Genomic DNA, 21,672 nt, shown 5'->3' on the forward strand with positions numbered 1-21,672 from the left:
TCCTCTCTGGTAAACAAGAATACCCTGAAGACTCTAGCAGGAGCACTCATTCAAGGGTACGACTATGCGTGCACCTCATGGTACCAAAGCACCTCAAAGGCACTAAAAACAAGATTACAAACATCACAAAAGGAGCGGCAGTGGGATCGAGAAAATACTGAAAATACTGTACAAAACAACATGGAATGACTCGGTCACAGAGAGGTGTGGCACTTAATGGGAAAGACCTTAAAAAGAAAAAGAGGCACTTATCTCAATTGTAATAATAAAGACATTTTTGACCCCCACCCCTTTTTTTCTCAGAAATGTAGATTCTTTCAACCATAATAAGGAAGAGCTCTGTAGCCAACTCATTATGACAAAATATGAAAAGTTAAAAGTAGCTTTTCTTTTTCTTACGTTAGTAAAGTATTTGTTACTGTAAGTATTTAAATAAAATAATAAACAAAACAGTCTTTTGTAATAAAATAATAAACAACAGTCTTTTGTCCAAAAAGGAATAGGAAGAAGCAATATGATTATAACCCTAACCCTTAACAATCTTTCCAAACACTGTTACATTTTACAACAGAATCATCTTTAAACAAAATCACTTGTTAATAAGTTATTTTACAATCAATAGGCTACTGTCCATCCAGTATTTTTTAGAAAGCAAAAGGTATATGCTGACTAGATCAGAACAAAAACTGCAACAAATACTTGAGTAAACATACTTAAAGGGGAACTATTTTACTATTTCTTTCACTAATTTGGGCACTTTTACACAATTCCTGTGAGTCTTCCCTCTGTAATTTTTTATTTTTTTTATTCATTGTTTTGTATTTCTAATCAAGTCCTCAAAAACAGCATTTTTCTACCTCAAGATCTTAAGCCGTTTTGAGCCTGGGCTGCAAACACTGTGTGCAGCTCATCCTGCACCTCTTCATTATCATGCAGCAGTGTCTTTCTGACATCACAAATCAGCACATTTTCAGATGACTCAGTTCAGTGAGGGTGAATATTGTGAGAGGAGAATTGGAAGAATGCGCCAATATGAGAATTAGAGACATAGATCATATTAATATAAGTTCACATAGCTAGGAAACAATGCTAAACACTCAAAAAGGCCATTTATAAGATAGTTCCCCTTTAATTACTTCCCACCAATGCGTTTAAAAGGAAGACGCTAACATTTTGGGAAATTAGGGAAGATGGATATTGTTTCTTTCTGCATCCTGCCCTGCTCTACCTAGGAGCCACCCCTCTAAACCACATGCAGCATTTCCTGAGTCCTATTGCAAAGCTTACAGATGTCAACGAATAATTGGGAGGGACGCAATCTTTCAAAACTTAAAAATGCAATGTTTTGCATCTATATTTAGCACATAATCAGGCACCCTTTGGGCCCTATGTGTTACCCATAAGGTTCCTCTTCTGTATGAATGTGCTGGTGTGTCTTTAAGCTGTCTCTCAGGGGCCAACAGGCTCTCAGGGGCCAACAAGCTCTCAGGGGCCAACAGGCTCTACTGGAAGCTCCTCTCACACTGGTCACTTCTCTCCTGTATGAATGCGCTGGTGTTGCTTCAAGTTGCCATATTGACTGAAGCTCTTCTCACACTGGTCACAGTTGTAGGGCTTCTCTCCTGTATGAATGCGCTGGTGTATCTTTAACTGTCCAGAGGTCTTGAAGCTCTTCTCACACTGGTCACAGTTGTAGGGCTTCTCTCCTGTATGATTGCGCTGGTGTATCTTTAACTCTCCAGAGGTCTTGAAGCTCTTCTCACACTGGTCACAGTTGTAGGGCTTCTCTCCTGTATGAATGCGCTGGTGTGTCTTTAAATATCCAGATTTACTGAAGCTCTTCTCACACTGGTCACAGTAGTACGGCTTCTCTCCTGTATGAATGCGCTGGTGTATCTTTAAGCTGCCAGACTCACTGAAGCGCGATCCACACTGGTCACAGAAGTAAGGCTTCTCTCCTGTATGAATGCGCCGGTGATTCTTTAATTTTCCAGAGGTCTTGAAGCTCTTCTCACATTGGTCACAGTGGTAAGGCTTCTCTCCTGTATGAATGCGCTGGTGTATCTTTAAGCTGCCAGACTCACTGAAGCGCGATCCACACTGGTCACAGTAGTATGGCTTCTCTCCTTTATGAATGCGCTGGTGTGTCTTTAAATCTCCAGATTGACTGAAGCACTTCTCACATTGGTCACAGTGGTATGGCTTCTCTCCTGTATGAATGCGCTGGTGTTTCTTTAAGTTTCCAGATAGACTGAAGCTCTTCTCACACTGGTCACAGTTGTAGGGCTTCTCTCCTGTATGAATGCGCTGGTGTACATTTAACTCTCCAGAGGTCTTGAAGCTCTTCTCACACTGGTCACAGTTATAAGGCTTCTCTCCTGTATGAACGCGCTGGTGTGTCTTTAAATATCCAGATTTACTGAAGCTCTTCTCACACTGGTCACAGTAGTACGGCTTCTCTCCTGTATGAATGCGCTGGTGACTCTTTAAATCTCCAGATTGACTGAAGCTCTTCTCACACTGGTCACAGTGGTAGGGCTTCTCTCCTGTATGAATTCGCTGGTGTGTCTTTAAGTGTCCAGACTGACTGAAGCGCGATCCACACTGGTCACAGTAGTACGGCTTCTCTCCTGTATGAATGCGCCGGTGATTCTTTAATTTTCCAGAGGTCTTGAAGCTCTTCTCACATTGGTCACAGTGGTAAGGCTTCTCTCCTGTATGAATTCGCTGGTGTATCTTTAAGTGTTCAGACCGACTGAAGCGCGATCCACACTGGTCACAGTAGTACGGCTTCTCCCCTGTATGAATGCGCTGGTGTTTTAGAAAAGCAGCCTTTTTGATGAAGCGCTTTCCACACTTGTCACAGCAGTGAGGCCTTGACTCATTCATATCTCTGCTTGTACCTGGAGAAGAGAGAAGTACACCAATGAAGAGTTCAGATTTAGCATTCGTTCAGTTTGTATTTCTCAAGTGAATCTGCTCCAAGGGCGGTTATTGAAACCTGGCGATCATAATACTGAGATAAATCCCAACAGGCATTTGTCTGCAATATGACATTGTGGTTGTATCTGTCCTTGATTAACTAGAAATAATTTAAAGGTAAAGAAAGATTAGGCATTTTATCGCACTTTAATCTTTTTGCACTCCAGACCCTGCAGAATGTTTCTCAGTTCCAGGCATACCGTTTATCCAGTTGCACAGCGTGCATGGAGTGACGTCAGAGAGTTATAGCCAACATGGAAAAATCTGTTGAGACTGCGTTGCTTGTCCTGTTGAATGGGATGTTTTGTTTTGATATAAAAAAAAAAACAGATGGAAGTGTCGATACGAGAATGGTAGCGTGCACTTTGTGCAGCAAAGACTTTGCCCATCACCGGAGCGTTTCTACACTATCACCTAAATGCCAAGCATGTTGGAGCTACCATGCAAACTAAATCTAACGCCGGTCACGCTAACATTACCCAGAGTACAAGCAAGCAGGGTCGCCTAACCACACTAGACCAGATGACGGGATTCAGAGCAAACATTTGTCAGACCAAGTGTAACAAATGAACTAACTCACTGGCTCGCTGGATTGCCGTGGACTCAGGGAACAAAATTAACTTTTTGGCTTAACAGCCAAGGTGGCTGGTCGATTTAAAAAACTACCAGCCAGGCAGATTTTTTACCAGCCAAGAATTCAAAAACGCATTTTTGTGTCACATACATTTTTTCAGTACATTTAGTAGATAAGGTATTACGTTCAAGTAGATAAATAATACACACTTAAATAAGAGGCCAGAGTAACATTTTGAGCCAATTAATTTAATATATTGATTGATTTATCAATACAAGTTAATCTTAAACTTACATTTAATCCACCTGATCAACCAAGACAACAGTGTCAAACAGACTCTCTAATGCTCTCCACCTGATCAACCAAGACCACAGTGTCAAACAGACTCTCTAATGCTCTCCACCTGATCAACCAAGACCACAGTGTCAAACAGACCAACTCTCTCCACCTGGTCAACCAAGACAACAGTGTCAAACAGACTGACATTCTCCACCTGGTCAACCAAGACCACAACATTTGTGTAGTGTGATGTGTGGCTGGTGCCAGTGTGGTTGGGTGCTACCCAGTGGTGAAGGAGGCCATTTAGTCTACACCAGTGGTCACCAACCTTTTTAAGCCCAAGATCACTTATTTTTTTTTGGTGAAGGCAAGATCTACCTATTGAAGCGTTGAGAGAAAAAGACAGCCAAGATTGTACTTTAAACTAAATTACTTTTATTTGCCTGTATTCTAATTACATGCAATGCTTTGGTCCAGCATTAAAACATCAAAGTAGAACTGTAATATGTACTTTCTCAGTCAGTGCTAAGTGCAGTCATCATATGCAGCATCATTTTCACATCAAAACAAAAGTAGAACTGTAATGTGGACCTTCTCCTATTAACATTGCCAAACATATTTACAATTAGCATTTTATAAAGTAGAACTGTAATATGTACTTTCTCAGTCAGTGCTAAGTGCAGTCCTCTTATGCAGCATCACTTTTCACATCAAAACAAAAGTAGAACTGTAATGTGGACTCTCATATTATTAACATTAGAAAATGCTAATTATAAATATGTTTGTCAAAGTAGAACTGTAATATGTACTTTCTCAGTCAGTGCTAAGTGCAGTCATCGTATGCAGCATCACTTTTCACATCAAAACAAAAGTAGAACTGTAATGTGGACTCTCAGGGAAAGACCAAAAAACTATTTTTTTCAGGGAAAGATCTACAGGGAAGGTCTCAAAGATCGACCAGTCGATCGCGATCGACGGGTTGGTGACCACTGGTCTACACTGTAAAGTGCTAGGAGTGTCTAGAAAAGCACTATATAAATACAATGATAATTCATTCATAGTTTCAGGTCATGACCGTGAATTACATGCATGTATTGATTCTGAATTCCAACTCAACTCCTAACATGAGGAGACAGTGGCTCAGGAGGTAGAGCGGTCGTCTGGTAATTCTCACAGGAATTGTGTAAAAGTGCCCAAATAGTGAAAGAAATAGTAAAATAGTTCCCCTTTAACATTTTTTAAATAAACATAATTTTTTTAAATGGCTAAAAGTGATTTTGTAATTTTGCAACTGTGGGTCTCACAGGGTACTTTTAACCCTGTGAGGCCCAAATAAAAAAGACTTCAGAGGCCAGAGGGTGAGACCTATAAACACATGAAGGGTGCCATGACTGAAAAAAAGGTTGAGAAACGCTGGTATATGGTGTGGCTCTTTGTGGTACCACAGTCATTTTTGTGGCTCTTAGTCTCTGACTGGTTGGCCACCCCTGGCATAGGCGGACCATTCCTTGGTTACAAGATTATTATTTTCTCACAGTAGTGTGCGTGTATTTTTGGCTGAAGTGGATAGAAAACAGTACTGTGCAAAAGTCTTAGGCACCCAAGAAAGTATTTATATAAATTGTCTTAGATGTTAATAAACATTTTTCTGTATTAGTGTGTCAGTAGACTACTCTTTTAGATTTTTAGCAATGTTTAATAAAATTATTTTTGAAAGCATCTTCATGGTTTAATGCAGACATATGTTGCAGGGACTATTTTAATTGTCATGTTGGCATGACTGTAGGCTTCAAACGGTTAAATCAAGCATTTTTAAGGGCTTTAGAGGAAATGTCAAAATATCGTGATGTACATCGTGTATCGTGACATAGCCAAAAAATATTGTGATATCATTTAGAGGCTGTATCGCCCAGCCCTAACCATAAGAGTTCCCTATGCATACTGTTTATGTCCGTTGTTATGGGGCAATGTAAGACTAGTCTGGCAGCTCTGTTCTGGATCATTAGTAGTTTCCTCTGTGCACTGTCAGATGCAGAGGACCAAACAGGTGAGCAGTAGTCCAGGTGGCTTAAAACTAAGGACTTAACGACCTGTCCCAGAATATGTGCTGGAACATAAGGACGGCATTTTCTTGCCATATAAATGCCATTACCCATTTTCTTAGCCACTGTGTCAATGTGCTCTACCCATGTCAGTCGACTATGTATTATGACTCCCAGTCATTTAACCTTATCAACCTGTTGTATGGGTTCACCAGACAAGTGCAGACTCAGTGTAGGATTGGCTAATAGTTTGTGACTAGTTCCTATGATAATTGATTTGGGCTTTGAGATGTTTAATACCAGCTTATTTAGTTGTATCCAATTAGTTACTGCATATAACTCTGAAGATAAAAACTTTGTGTAGATCACCACTAGTGTTTGCAGCATAATACAGTGTGGAATCGTCCGCGTACATTTGTATACTTGCTTTACACAAAGTAGATGGTAAGTCATTTGTGAATATATAATACAGGAGTGGTCCAAGACAGCTGGCCTGTGGCAAGCCACAATCTAGCCCTTTGCAGTTAGACATGCTGCCATTGTAATACACTTTGTCTTCTAACATCTTGGAAATCTATGTTGAAGAAAAATCTATGTTGAGGAAATACTATATGTTGGGGAAAATACTATATCCATGTTGAGGAAAATACTGATTCTATGTTCCTTCAGTAAGATTAGTACAGAATGTGTACAGATGTAGTGAAGATATATCTGTTCTCTCAGTTAGTTTACTATGTGTACAGATGTAGTGAAGATGTCTCTGTTCTCTCAGTTAGTTTACTATGTGTACATATGTAGTGAAGATATATCTGTTCAGAGAATATTGTACACCACTATACTGCACTCAAACTACAAAAAAGCAAGCTTACAGAAACAAGTATCTTATAATGATGTCATGATAATATTACTTAAGAGGGCTAGATGGTGTAGTGCAAGTAAGATGTTTGTGGCTGCAGGACTTCCATCCCAAACTGTCTTAAGAAATCTTATGTAGAAATGTATTTGCCGGGTAAATTACTGTAAATGAGATCTTGGTTTTGTCCTTCAATCCCAGGAAACACTGAGACAGTTGTCTTTATGTAAGACTTATTATTTTCTTTTCTTATCTTTTAAACTATGTTTTTTATGGTGCTTTTATATGTAATTTATTCTATATATCGTCTTTTATATGGACCCTGAGTTCGTAATAAAATGTAGATTGATTGATATCCACGAGGTGTTTAGGAATGATAGAAATTAAGAACAAAATTACTTTAAAGAATGTAAGGAATGTAAATTAAGTGGTAAAATGATCACCTCTGGCAAGCTCGTCTATGTCCAGCAGACCATCCTTGTTGCCACGGGTGATGGAAAGCGTGTGGACGTCTGGACAATCCATTAGGGGTTTCTCTAGACGTTGACACAAAGATGCCCAAAACAAATTCATCATGGTGGGCACAGTGGATTATTTGCCAAAAAAACTAAAGGCTAATTTACAGCAGGTTAAGAGAAAAAGATACCGTCGTGTCATGGTTCATAATGTACCGACAATGGCCTACATCTGCCAAACTTTCTTCTTGTACTGTACTTGTGCTGTATAATGACAGCTAATCTAATCTAAATGAGGGGAACCTCCACTTCCTAACAAGTTGAAATAAAGGTTTGAAACGGAAAAAGGAAATGTTAGCTTTAGGCTAGAGCGTAAGGTAGCCTCCTAGCTCTCTAAACCATGCAACATAAAGTATGTACTGATCACAGACAGGTAGTATAGTTCTATGTATTGATCACAGTGCTTTACAGCAAGTAGAGTGAAAATCTATTTATCGTGGTCCCTCGACCATAGCAGCTTCCAATAATAAAATACAATAAATTTAGTATAGAAAAAAAATAAGATGACTAAAATAAAGATGACTATATACAGTTCTAAAAAGTGTGGAGTGCAATACGATAATTTTAGCTTAGAATAAAATAAGATGACTAGAATAAAGAATACCATACAGTTCTAAAAAGGTGTGCAGTGCAGATCAGGATGTAGATATTCTAAAGATTGAGGTTGTACACATAAAACAGTTCAGTGGATAGTATAATGAAAAAAAGAATAGACCCACACACTTTATATCAAGATAGTTAAATCAAAACACTACACCATCCCCTTAATTTGGAATAATGTCAAAAAATGGACAAATCAATAAGTTACTCATTAACCTTTTTATTTTCCATTTAAAAACTAAATAGAATGCAGGTACAAAAATACAAACAAATCACACTACCTACTGTATAACCCTAATCCCCTCGCCCTATACATCCAAACCCCAGTCCACACCCTCATCCACCACCAAACCCCTCATCCACCACCACACTTCCCAGGCAACACTGATGTTAATCATCCTCACCACTGTCATCGGAGTCATCATCCCATATGTAGCCCTATCCTCAGTTTCCTTAGAAACATTTGCAGTGTTTCATAACAATTTTTGCCAGATTTTTCTATTATTCTCCCCATCCCAATTTAGTCGTTATGCCAATTCGTTATGCCCCCTCCCCTACCTGGTTGTTGTGCGCATGTTCCTCCTACTGGTCGGTACAAGGGAACCCTGAAGTCCACCACATGCTTCCTCCGACACATGTGGAGACAGCCAGTGGCTCTCTTCTCACCTGGCAGCGAGGACTCTCATTGGTGAAGCGTAACGCGTGGGAGGTCACGCTGCCTTCACCATTTCCTGCCTTTCGCTGAGCAGGCGCCCAGACCTGACCTGTAGGCGTCGCTGTCCACAACGCCAGATTACCACCCACGACTTCCCTCCCCCTAACTCAGCCAAATGAGTTAGTATGACGACCGGCCCAAGCCGCAGGGCAATGCTGACTCCGGGAGTCGAGACCGCAGCCTCTTGCATTGGTGACGAGCGCAATCTCTGCTATGCCACCCGACCGCCCTTGCTTTAGGTGTGTATTTTTAGGCGGATTTTCAGAGGTTAAGAGGTTAAAATCGGATCGGATCTGATTGAGATTAAAGATTTTGAACTACTGGGCACTGAACATGGAGAGACAAATCGCAAATCGATCAGCACTTTCTCGGCCGAGCTATAGTAATTTTTTCCGCACCTACTCCCAAAACTCTGCATGCGCAGATTGATAAACCTAGACATCTGGACAATCCCGAAACTCTGTGGGCAATCTGCGCATGCGCATGGGGAGTAGGTGCTGAAAAAGTGACTATAGCTCGGCTGAGAAAGTTCCGATCAACTTGGGATTGGTCTCTCCATGTTCAGGAGACTCAGATTGTACAACTTCAAGGCTCCTTTTGAGCGCCGCTGCTGCAAGGAAGGAGCATTAAGACTGAGGAAAACAAAGTAAACATAATTGTACTTACAGATGTTGTGGTGTCCACAGTCTGGTGTCTGTTTCCACAAGAAGAAAGTCTTGGTCCAGTAGAGTTCTGCCACAGAGAGACTTCACACTGTAAACACACAAAGCGTTTGTTGAATAATCCAGGAATTTATGTGGAGTGTATCGAGGCTCGTGTTGATGACGTGTGTGGTGACGGTGAACCTCACGTGCCGGTCGTACCATGTGACTGATTCAGGACATTTGGCGATCGATTCGAGATATAAGGGGCAACGAAGCGCAATAGCTTTAAAGTCCGACGTCATCGGAGTTAAAAAAAAATTATTTGGCACCGGCGGTTCTCACTTGAATCGGTACTCAGTAGTACAGACGTGATTCGGTCGGTACTAGGGATGGGCATTTTTAAGAAGAATCCAGATCGATTGATCGCATGCTATACTCGAGGGATCGCGAATTACTCGAAATCAATAAAAAAATATATATTCGATTTTTTTTACTTATTTGTTCATTCACGTATATATGTTTAAGGAAACCAACAAACAGTTATAATCTTACACATACATGTGAAAAGATATGTAATTTTTTTTTTTTAATAATAATATTAAATTTTTTCATAGATACACGAGTAATCGAGGAATCGATTACTCACGCCCATCCCTAGTCGGTACCCATCCCTACCTATGACCTCACATTGTGTCGACTTAGGTATTTATTGCGCGTTTGTTTGCTATCTGTTCAACTAACACAAATATCGGTATCGGTATCGGCCGATTGTGTTAGTTGAACAATCGGTATCGGTGGCAAATGTTCATATTGGTGCATCCCTATACGGAATTACACAATATCGCACATAACCCTTCATGAAGTTCCTCAAGTGCTCATATTAAAAATACTAAGCTTCATCTCTTATCGTTTTGCTTTAATCATTGTGAGAGTGAAGGAAGTGCAGCCTCATTGAAATGTATTGGGGATAGATTTGTCAGTTAGGATTTGAATCAATTAAGGCTTTGAATCAATTAAGGCTTGCCGGTGTGCATGAGACTAAGAGGGAGGTGTCAATCAACTCAGTACTGCCATGACCTCTCAGGGGATTAAAGGGGCTATGTATTGCTATTCCTAGCACTATTTGGGCAACTTTACACAATTCCTGTTAGTCTATTGAAGACATTTGTAAGGTTTTTTTCAAAAAAATGCATTGTTTTATATTTCTAATCAAGTACTCAAAACCATCATTTTTCAGCCTCAAGAAATCAGTCTGTTATGGCCTGGCTCCGCCCATAAGCACTTTGAGTGACAGTGCCACACAGTCTGCACTGGTAGAGGGAGGGAGGGAGGGGGGGGAAGAGAGAGAGAGCGAGAGAGCGAGAGAGGGAGGGGGTGGGAGAGAGAGAGAGAGAGAGAGAGAGAGAGAGAGAGAGAGAGAGAGAGAAAAAAGACAGTCCGCCGGCAGCTTGTGGTTTTTTTTTTTCTTTCTTTCAATCTCCCGTTTGCGTGTGTGTGGCGCGCTGCAGGCCCCCCCCCCCCCCCCCCCCCCAAGTGCTCTCTATCTCTCTCCCTCTCTCTTCCTTTCTCTCCCTCTCGAGTATGAGGAAATGGTTTCGCTGTGTACAGTCAGTCTAGGTAGAATGGGGGCGGGCATTAGCTCCAACCACAGAGCCAATCGCATCACTGTGCGCTACCCAGCGGCAGAATGACGTGACTCAGCCGTTCAAATCAAAATGACTTGATTTACTGGAGGACGAAAGGGGCTGGGCTGAATCTGAGCAATACGCCAATATGGTATTTAGACCCTAAAACACATTGATAATACGAACTCCTATTACTATAATACAATGCTAGAGACTGAAAAATGACATTTATAATACATAGCCCCTTTAACCATTGATCATTAGGCCACGCCCCATTTTTATATATTTTGAACCGTTTGTCGTAGAGACTTGCGGGTTGTGCCATTGTACTCAGTAGGGATATCCTCTTTCATTGGTCTATGTTGACCACGCACCCATGGTTCGGCTCCTCCCCCTTCAGGGGATTAATCCTTGATCCTTAGGGCGCGCCCCCTTTTTGTATCTTTTTAACCGTTTGTCGTAGAGACTTGCGGGTTGTGCCATTGTACTCAGTAAGGATATCCTCTTTCATTGGTCTATGTGAATCAATTAAGGCTTGCAGGTGTACTGAGTTGATTGACACCTGCATGTGCATGACACTTAAGGGAGGTGTCAATCAACTCAGTACTGACTTCTACATTCATTGGTGGATGTTAGCCATGACCTCTATACAATGGGTTAACCCTTTAACTATACCACTTACATTAGACACCCTAGCAACTAGGGCTGTCTTAAATACTTCGAAGCTTCGTTCGATGGCACAAGCTTCGAACAAAAACAAAAAAATCGAAGTAAAATTTTTTTAATTTAAATTTAAAATGAAACAAAAGTAAGCGGCGCCTCAACTCCACCTCTCTACAACAAGCACGTGGAGATGATCTGTGTTGAAAACAACAAGGACATGTGCAGCAGACATGTCGACGAAGAAATCAGACGTGTGGTTACACACAAGACAATGCCCAAAAGGCTGAGTGCCAGATATGCCAGAAGAAAATGTCATATCACAACTCTACAACAACTTTGTCAAATCACCTAAAAAACGTAAGTATCGTTGTACACGACGGCGACGCCACACAAAACATTAATAAGGCAACCACCTAGAAACACCCTAGCAACCACCTAGAAACACCCTAGCAACCAGCTATAACACCCTAGCAACCACCTATAAGACCCTAGCAACCACCTAGAAACACCCTAGCAACCAGCCAAAACACCCTAGCAACCACCTCTTTTGTATCTTTCGAACCGTTAGTCATAGAGACAATAGAGACCCTCTCCGTTGGCCGACGGTGCACAGGCATCACCCACACTTTCACAATTTCCCAAAGCTTCGATTGCCAAAAAAAGCTTTGAAGGTCAGCCCTACTAGCAACCACATATAACACCCTAGCAACCACCTAGAAACACCCTAGCAACCAGCTATAACACCCTAGAAACACCCTAGCAACCAGCTAGAAACACCCTAGCAACCACCTATAAGACCCTAGCAACCACCTAGAAACACCCTAGCAACCAGCTATAACACCCTAGCAACCACCTATAAGACCCTAGCAACCACCTAGAAACACCCTAGCAACCACCTAGAAACACCCTAGCAACCACCTAGAAACACCCTAGCAACCAGCTATAACACCCTAGCAACCAGCTATAACACCCTACCCGTACAGACCCTCTCCCGTTGGCCGGCGGTGCACAGACATCACTCACACTTTCACAATTTCCCCCGCGGAATTGTCTAGTTTTGTTTGCTTTCTAATTTAAAATACAGTTTGAAACCGTCTGTACACAGTAGGCTATGTGTGCTAATCAGACTTGAGATTTTATTTATTTATTTTCATTGTTAACACATTCAGCGCCAGTCACGATGATAGTCGGGTTAGCTCACCGGCGCTTGTGCGCCAATCACGACTATAGTCGGGTTTTAATCGTTATTTCTTTTATTAGCGATATCCATTCATTGTCATCCATCCAACCTGATGTCATCTCTAACCTTACTGTCATGCACTTGTCCTAATATAATAACCTACACTGTAGCACTCAACACTTTGATGAACATTACTCAGCTGATAGAGTTGTACCCTTCCTGCTGACTTGTTGTACAAAACTTGTAAGTCGCTTTGGATAAAAGAGTCAGCTAAATAACAAATTTCTTAACAGATTTTTATGTACTACACAAGACTTCAGGCTATGGACCCAAGGAGTTTTTTCAGGCATTCCAATTTTTTTGGAAATACTACTTCTGGACTACTAACTACTAGGGATGGGAATCGAAAACCGGTTCCCGTTGGGAACCGGTTCCTAATTGGCCGATGCCTGGAACCGTGTGGCTCCCGTGACTTTAGATTCCCTTATCGCTGCCTACAGTTGCACAATAATGTTAGCGTTAGCATGTAGCCATGGCAGACTATTTCAGGGGTTCTCAACCTTTCTGCTGCCAAGGCACCCCTGTGTTCAATAAAATATTCCAGGGCACCCCTACATACGATAAAGACTTTCCCGGTCCTGTCTTTTTTGCTACAATGATGATACAATGACTCTTTATTTGCCGTGCTGTCGTTGAGATGTTTTGTCGTTTGTTTGTCTTTGTTGCTTGTTGGTGAATCTGCAAATATGAATTGCCCCACGCGGGATCAATAAAGTTGTCTGAATCTGAATCTGATGACAAAAGTTTTTTTTTAAATACAGAAAAGGATCACTAAAGTGCTATCTGTTGCAGCTGCACTGTTCTCCATAAAAATAGCATATTTGGATAAGTTTGACAATTTCTCAAACAGAAAATCATGTATTTTTTTTAAATACAGAAAAGGATCACCAAGTTACCATTTCTCAAAAAATATAAATAAATACAGAAAATAAGCACTTGTTCACTCAGTGGACATTTCTAGCTCAATGCGAGGTCCGCTGCTGCTGGCTAATAATACGGTCAATACGTGGGGAGATCTTTGACAAGGCAACACGCATGTCATCCTCAAGGCTCCACTTGGCCCTATATTTTGTTTTCAGCGCTGTCATGGATGAAAAGCCAGCTTCACACAGATATGTGGGGCTGAATGGTATCAACACCTTAACTGCAGCATCATGAGATACTTGGTACTCAGCACCACACTCTGAAACTAGCTCTCCAGGTGGTATCAGATGAGATTTCAATGAGTTCTTCCAAGAGTTTGGATGGAGATGTGTCAGGAAGCTTTGTCTCAATGTTGTCTGTAAAGTTTTTTTTTTATCCAGAGTAACTTGGTGATCCTTTTCTGTGTTTTATTAAATAATGATTTTCAGATTTTTAGAAATGGTCAAACTTATCCAAATATGGTATTTTCATGGAAAACAGTGCAGCTGCAACAGATAGCACTTTAGGGATAATTTTCTGTAATCCAAAAAGAATTTGGATTCACTATAAAGTGCCTGTTCACTATAAAGTGCCACGTTTTGATATATTGAGCTTTAAACTTTAAGTAAATTTTTTGGAACACGCAACCTAAAACACCTTCATCTCCCAAACCGTTCCTGCAATTGTTTTATGTTGCATGATGATCATGGATACAGTCATTATGTATTGTATTTTTTATGTTTAAATATCAACATAATCTGTCTGTCCACCCTCAGTACATTTACTATCAATATAATATAGTAGTCTGACTTCATCATCTTTTCAAACGGTGTGTGTGCTAAACTAACCGCTGTGTGTACCACTAAAAACATTGAGTGTCGTTGCATGCCGAATAAAGACCTCTGCAACAGGTCATGCATAAAAAAAAAAAAAAAAAAAAAATGCCTCCTATTGGCTGTGTGCTGGAGCGGATATGAGTCACGACACCACGGATTTTCAAAATAAGAGTATCATAATGACCTTAAAGTGGAGATGAAGCAGTGAACAATGTGATCCTAGTTTGTTTGTTGTGTACCTTGTGTAAGACAGGGTTCTATAATCAAATGTGAAATCTATCTTATTTGTCTGAAAAATCAAATATAATATCCCTGTTTTCAACATGGGCGCCGCCATTTTGTTGCTGACGTCATGGCTGACGTCATGGGGCTTGTTTGGTGTATACACTGCTGGTTAGCTGCCTATAGTGAATGGGTCAGTAAGTAAATAAAATGTTGCCTACAAAACAACGGGACCGCGGTGGTTCCGTTTGTATTGCTCCTGGCTGTTCAAACTAATTTTACCATGTGAGAGAGAGGAAAGTTGGTTAATTTCCACAAACTACCAGTGAAAAAAACAGTGTTGTTGGCATGTTGGCTCAGGCTGGCTGCACTCAGGCGGCGTGATCAGCCTGTTGGACAGGGAATGAAGATCCCCAGAGAACACTTCATTGCCTCGGATTATGTTGTTGGGGGTGGAAGGTTTGTCCAGAAGACCACTAATCAGCTGAAGCCTGATGCGGTTCCCTCGGTCTTCGACAGACAGACCGGCGTTAGCTCTCGGGAGCGATGGCTAGCTAGTTGGCACCAGCCGGGGACCGGCGTTAGCTCTCGGGAGCGATGGCTAGCTAGTTAGCACCAGCCGGGGACCGGCGTTAGCAACCGGGAGCGTCGCGGAGCATTCAGCCTGCTGGCTACCTAGATCCACTTCAACCAGCGTCGCGGAGCATTCAGCCTGCTGGCTACCTAGATCCACTTCAACCAGCCGAGCGTCGGGAGCTCCAGCAGCTTGTCGATGTGCTAATAGCCTGGAGCCAGCTACCGTTAGCTTGCCGAGGCTCCAGCACACCGACAAGCTGTGTAGCCAGCTACCGTTAGCTTGCCGAGGCTCCAGCACACCGACAAGCTGTGTAGCCAGCTACCGTTAGCTTGCCGAGGCTCCAGCACACCGACAAGCTGTGTAGCCAGCTACCGTTAGCTTGCCGAGGCTCCAGCACACCGACAAGCTGTGTAGCCAGCTACCGTTAGCTTGCCGAGGCTCCAGCACACCGACAAGCTGTGTAGCCAGCTACCGTTAGCTTGCCGAGGCTATTAGCACACCGACAAGCTGTGTAGCCAGCAGGCTGAATGCTCCGCAACGCTGGTTGAAGTGGATCTAGGTAGCCAGCAGGCTGAATGCTCCGCGACGCTGGTTGAAGTGGATCTAGGTAGCCAGCAGGCTGAATGCTCCGCGACGCTCCCGGTTGCTAACGCCGGTCCCCGGCTGGTGCTAACTAGCTAGCCATCGCTCCCGAGAGCTAACGCCGGTCCCCGGCTGGTGCCAACTAGCTAGCCATCGCTCCCGAGAGCTAATGCCGGTCTGTCTGTCGAAGACCGAGGGAACCGCATCAGGCTTCAGCTGATTAGTGGTCTTCTGGACAAACCTTCCACCCCCAACAACATAATCTGAGGCAATGAAGTGTTCTCTGGGGATCTTCATTCCCTGTCCAACAGGCTGGTCGCGCCGCCTGAGTGCAGCCAGCCTGAGCCAACATGCCAACAACACTGTTTTTTTCACTGGTAGTTTGTGGAAATTAACCAACTTTCCTCTCTCTCACATGGTAAAATTAGTTTGAACAGCCAGGAGCAATACAAACAGAACCACCGCGGTCCCGTTGTTTTGTAGGCAACATTTTATTTACTGACTGACCCATTCACTATAGGCAGCTAACCAGCAGTGTATACACCAAACAAGCCCCATGACGTCAGCAACAAAATGGCCGCGCCCATAATGATAAATGCTTCAGAAATGCACACAACAAATCGTTTTTTCTTAGAAACTGCTTATTTTTATAACGTGATTTCTTCTGTGGCTTATCTAAATACTAATGTGATGCTATGAATATGTATTTATCGCACTGCTTCATCTCCACTTTAATGTTGCTAGCTTTCGGAGCCTAGTTATTATAGCTGGGCATAAATGAGACCCGCTATAGGATTTTCAAAATAAGACTGTTGTCATTCTATATTTTTAAAGAACATTGCCAGGCATCTCGCGGAACCCCTGGCAGCTCTCCGCGGAACCCCTGTGTGCCGCGGAACCCCTGTTGAGAACCGCTGCTCTATTTGATTCCTTAAGGGCTCGAAATTGCCTGGGTTTTGGTAATATGCTCCCGAAATGCTCCCGCTGTTTGGCTACTTCTATGTGCAGTGAAAACTACTTGAATGCTTTAGAACCTAGTCATTGATTTAGATCAGGGTGAGCTAAAATGAGCCGCGGAGCTAACGTGAGCTAACGCTATTTAATCAAGCTCACAAAGAGAGATAAACAGCTGACAGCGGATAGTACAGGTACAAATACAATAAAACAGCAGGTGGGGGCTGTTGTGTAAACCTTGTACTCTTTAGTTTACATATAATGAGAGACGGAATGTTTGTTTACAAGTCTGTAAGCCAGGAAGTACAGTGGTGCAACATACAAATGTGTCCGTGTAGCAACACAAGCCAATACCTTATAGGACAGGGGCCCGGGGAGCTCTCTCTCTCTCTCTGTGTGTGTGTGTGTGTGTGTGTGTGTGTGTGTGTGTGTGTGTGTGTGTGTGTGTGTGTGTGTGTGTGTGTGTGTGTGTGTGTGTGTGAGAGTGTGAGTGAGAGACAGAAGTCAGAGGAATAACGACCTGTTATTCAATAGATTAAATTAGTTTAAGAATAAAAAAATAAATACATTTTAAGAGAATCTCAAATACATTATTTTATTTAAGTGTAGGCTATAGTTAATGTTTTATTTTTTACAGTTTTTGTATTTTTCTGACATGGGGGCTCAACAATAAATGACAATCAGAAATGTCAAGTTGCATGTTGTTATTCTAACCAGCTTAGACCCCTACGCTCTGCATCTTCTGGCCGCCTCAGACCTACTCCTATCCGAACTCCGGGAGGGTCATCAAAGAGAAGTCGCCTATTCTCAGTCCTTGCCCCACAATGGTGGAATGAACTACCCACCCCAGTTAGGACAGCCGAATCACGTCCAATCTTTCGCCGTCGACTAAAGACACACTTCTTCAACCATTATCTGAATAAAAAATATATCTAACCCTAACTAACCGTACTGTCATGCACTTGTCCTAATAAACTAACCTACACTGTAGCACTCAACACTTTGATGAACATTGTTGCTCAGCTGATAGAGTTGTGCCCTTCCTGATGGCTTGTCGTACAGAACTTGTAAGTCGCTTTGGATAAAAGCGTCAGCTAAATGACTAAATGTAGTTCTGTTGTAGGGCTGCAACGATTAGTCGACATAATCGACGACGTCGATTATAAAAAATCGTTGACGAGAAATTGTTGCGTCGATTAGTCATTAAAAAAAAATTATTTAATTTTTTTTTTGCACTACCTATCTTTGTGAGAGTGGCTTCTCATGGTTCCAGACAACATCATAACATGATGATCCCATAGCAAATTTTGGACATTGAAAACATTGTTCCCCTGCAGGAGATGATGATCAGACTAGACACACAATACATTACACACGCACTCCTCTCACTCACACACAGCGATCAGAGTAAGACACACACATACACACTCCTCTCACTCACACACAGCGATCAGAGTAAGACACACACACATACACACTCCTCTCACTCACACACAGCGATCAGAGTAAGACACACACACATTCACACTCCTCTCTCTCACACACAGCGATCAGAGTAAGACACACACACATTCACACTCTTCTCACTCACACACAGCGATCAGAGTAAGACACACACACATACACAAATTACACAGTACACACCTCTCACTCACACAGCGATCAGAGTAAGACACACACACAAATTACACAGTACACACACTCCTCTCACTCACACAGCGATCAGAGTAAGACACACACACACATACACAGACGGACTCCTCTCACACACAGCAAACAAAAGTTATTTAAAGTACACTTCCACTTTAATTTGTATTATTTAATTTATTTATCTTGTTATGAGTGATTGCTGTATTGTTCTTCAAATACATTTTCATTTAAAGTGGCTTAAAGATCCAAATTCAAATGTTTCATGAGTCATTATTTTAATTTGCTATGGGATCATCATGTTATGATGTTGTTGTTTGGTCCTGACAAGAGTCTCAAAGTCTGGGGTGATGGTAGACAAGCAACTCTGAGGTCATGCTCAATGTCCAATCTGTTCCTCTGCTCTGTCTTCAGCTGGACCAGAGCTGAGAAGCCACTTTCACAAAGATAGGTAATATAAAAAAAAATCCCTTTTTTGTTTTGTTTTTTGTTTACATTGGTTTTCGATTAGTCGACTAATCGAAAAAATAATCGGCAGATTAGTCGACTACCAAATTAGTCATTAGTTGCAGCCCTATTCTGTTGCATTTCCAATTTATTTATTTAAATTATAAATTGATCAGGTATCGATAAGGGAATCGATAAAGAATCGAATCGATAAGCAGAATCGATAATGGAATCGTATCGATAAAATCCTATCAATTCCCATCCCTACTAGTAACTACTACAGAAAAACGTGAGTAACAAGTTTTTCTACAACTCAAGTTCAGACCTATGTTACTCTATTTCATTAGCACTAAAAGTGAATTGTCTTTATTGTATCAGAAACTTCAGAATGTCATCTTTAAAAAGAGACCAGGCTCATGCATGTGCTATAAGTATAAAGTATAGTATTTTGGTTTGCAAAAGTAGTATGCAGTCCTCAAGTTCAAGTAAGAAAAAATTTCCACTTTTGGGGGCGCCAGTTAAGAGGTTAAAAAACGTTGCTATCTTATTTATATTGAAACATGGTTTTTATAGATTGTATAGTACATTTTGCTCTGGTAATCTACTGGAAATCCACCCCTCTGGTGGGATCAAGATCCATATTTTTTGGGATCAAACTGATCCCACTCCTGTGTTGTCGGTTTGAACTACCCGTTTTGAAGATTTTATCCAGATTAAAGCTTGGATTTGATTTTCTGATCTGATCCGATATCAAAGTGATCCTCATCCTGTTTTTTGGTTTTCAACTACCCAAAATACAAATCTGATCCATTCAGATAGTGATTAAAAGTTTTGAACTCCTGGGCCCAGGAGACTCAGGCGTATAAAAGTCTATTGGATCATGTCTCCAGCACCCCCACAGCCATAGCTACAATCCACATTCATTCATTTTCTCCCCCTACACTCTCTCCCATGATTTCAGAATACCGGAAGTGTTGCTGTGGTCTATGGACAATGAATGTCTTTACAGCTACATAAAGCTGCTACATAAAGCTATCAGAGGTAGCGTCGGGTACCTCGTATCATTGTTATGCCGATGATACTCAACTCTTCCTCTCCTTCCCTCCCTCAGATATCCATGTCTCTGAGCAGATCTCGGCCTGTCTGTCCGACATCTCCGCCTGGATGACGACCAACCACCTCAAACTGAACCTAAGCAAAACAGAATTGCTCCACCTGCCGGCCAAATCCTCCCCCCTGACCGACCTATCCATCACAGTCGAGAATGCAGCTGTGATCAACTCATTCAGAACGCAGCGGCCCGCCTGATCTGAAATCTACCGAAGTCGGCCCATGTCACCCCACTTCTTAGGGACCTGCACTGGCTCCCCATTGCTGCACGTATCCGCTTCAAGGCCCTCGACCTAGCATACCGTGCGACAAAGGGAACCGCTCCCGCTTACCTCCGTTCAATGGTCTCTAACTACACACCCTCAAGACCCCTACGATCTGCATCTTCTGGCCGCCTCAGACCTACTCCTATCCGAGCTCCGGGAGGGTCATCAAAGAGAAGTCGTTGCCCCACAATGGTGGAATAAACTACCCACCCCAGTTAGGACAGCCGAAACCCGTCCAATCTTTTTGCGCCGTCGACTAAAGACGCACTTCAACCATTATCTGAAATAATTAAAAAAAAATTGAAATAAAAATAAGAAATAAAATAAAAAGATCTAACCCTAACTAACCATACTGTCATGCACTTGTCCTAATAAACTAACCTACACTGTAACACGCAACACTTTGATGAACATTGTTACTCAGCTGATAGAGTTGTGCCCTTCCTGGTGACTTGTAAGTCGCTTTGGATAAAAGCGTAAGCTAAATGACTAAATGTAAATGTATCTGGAGAAATGTAATCTTTTATTGTGAAGAAAATTACGTCGCTGCAGTTGACCATGGAGATGGTAAAGTACTATAAATGTAAAACATTTGGCATTTTTTACAATTAAGGTGGGATTGTACAACTTCAAGGCTCCTTTCGAGTGCCGCTGCTGCAAGGAAGGAGCAATAAGAGGAAAACAAAGTAAACATAATTGTACTTACAGATGTTGTGGTGTCCAGTCTGCTCTCTGTTTCCACAAGAAGAAGGTTTTGATCCAGATGTTTTGAGTAGAAAGCCTTGGTCCAGTAGAGTTCCGTCACAGAGACTTCACACTGTAAACACACAAAGCATTTGTTGAATAATCAGGGCTCCAGACTAACTTTTGACACTGGTTGCACCAGTGCGCCAAACTTTTTCATTTAGGTGCACCAGCTCATAATTTAGGTGCACCCAAAAATGTTCACTGCGCCTTTTGCCACTGCAATAATACATTTTTAAGCGTTAGCTTTACCATTTAGGCGAGTCAATATATGGTTTAACCCCAAAAAAATTGATACAAAAGGTTTTTCAATGGATTCTGGTAGTATTGGGCGTGCTAAATAACATACTAAAAGTCGACCAAAATCGACCCCTCCGAAAGCCGTCATTTCCAAGATGGCGTCCCAGATGGCGCCGGGGCGATTAAAATGGCTATATCTCAAATTAAGAAAATGGTGCAAAGGATTTCTCAACTGATTCTGGTACCTCTGGGCATGCTCACTAACATACTAAAAGTCTAGGGAAATACACCTTCCAGAAAGGCTTCATTTTCAAGATGGCATCCAAAATTGCGGCTGGCCAAGCTTAAAATGGCTATATATATGTCAATATAAAAATTATATAAATGATTTTGTCATTTGATTCTGGTACCC

General features: G+C 41.9%; 1 long non-coding RNA gene across 1 annotated transcript; it reads right to left on the reverse strand.

Annotated features, from left to right (window-relative positions):
• Window positions 1–2,457: 2,457 nt before the first annotated feature.
• LOC311233261 lies at window positions 2,458–21,067 on the reverse strand. The gene is made up of 4 exons (XR_014620019.1): window positions 20,983–21,067; window positions 9,227–9,313; window positions 7,174–7,266; window positions 2,458–2,903 (listed from the first exon to the last, which is right to left on the reverse strand). It is a non-coding gene; the product is annotated as an uncharacterized lncRNA (long non-coding RNA).
• Window positions 21,068–21,672: the final 605 nt, after the last annotated feature.

The sequence above is a fragment of the Notolepis coatsorum genome (genome assembly GCF_963971535.1).
Source record: "Notolepis coatsorum genome assembly, chromosome: 8".
Classification (NCBI taxonomy): domain Eukaryota; kingdom Metazoa; phylum Chordata; class Actinopteri; order Aulopiformes; family Paralepididae; genus Notolepis; species Notolepis coatsorum.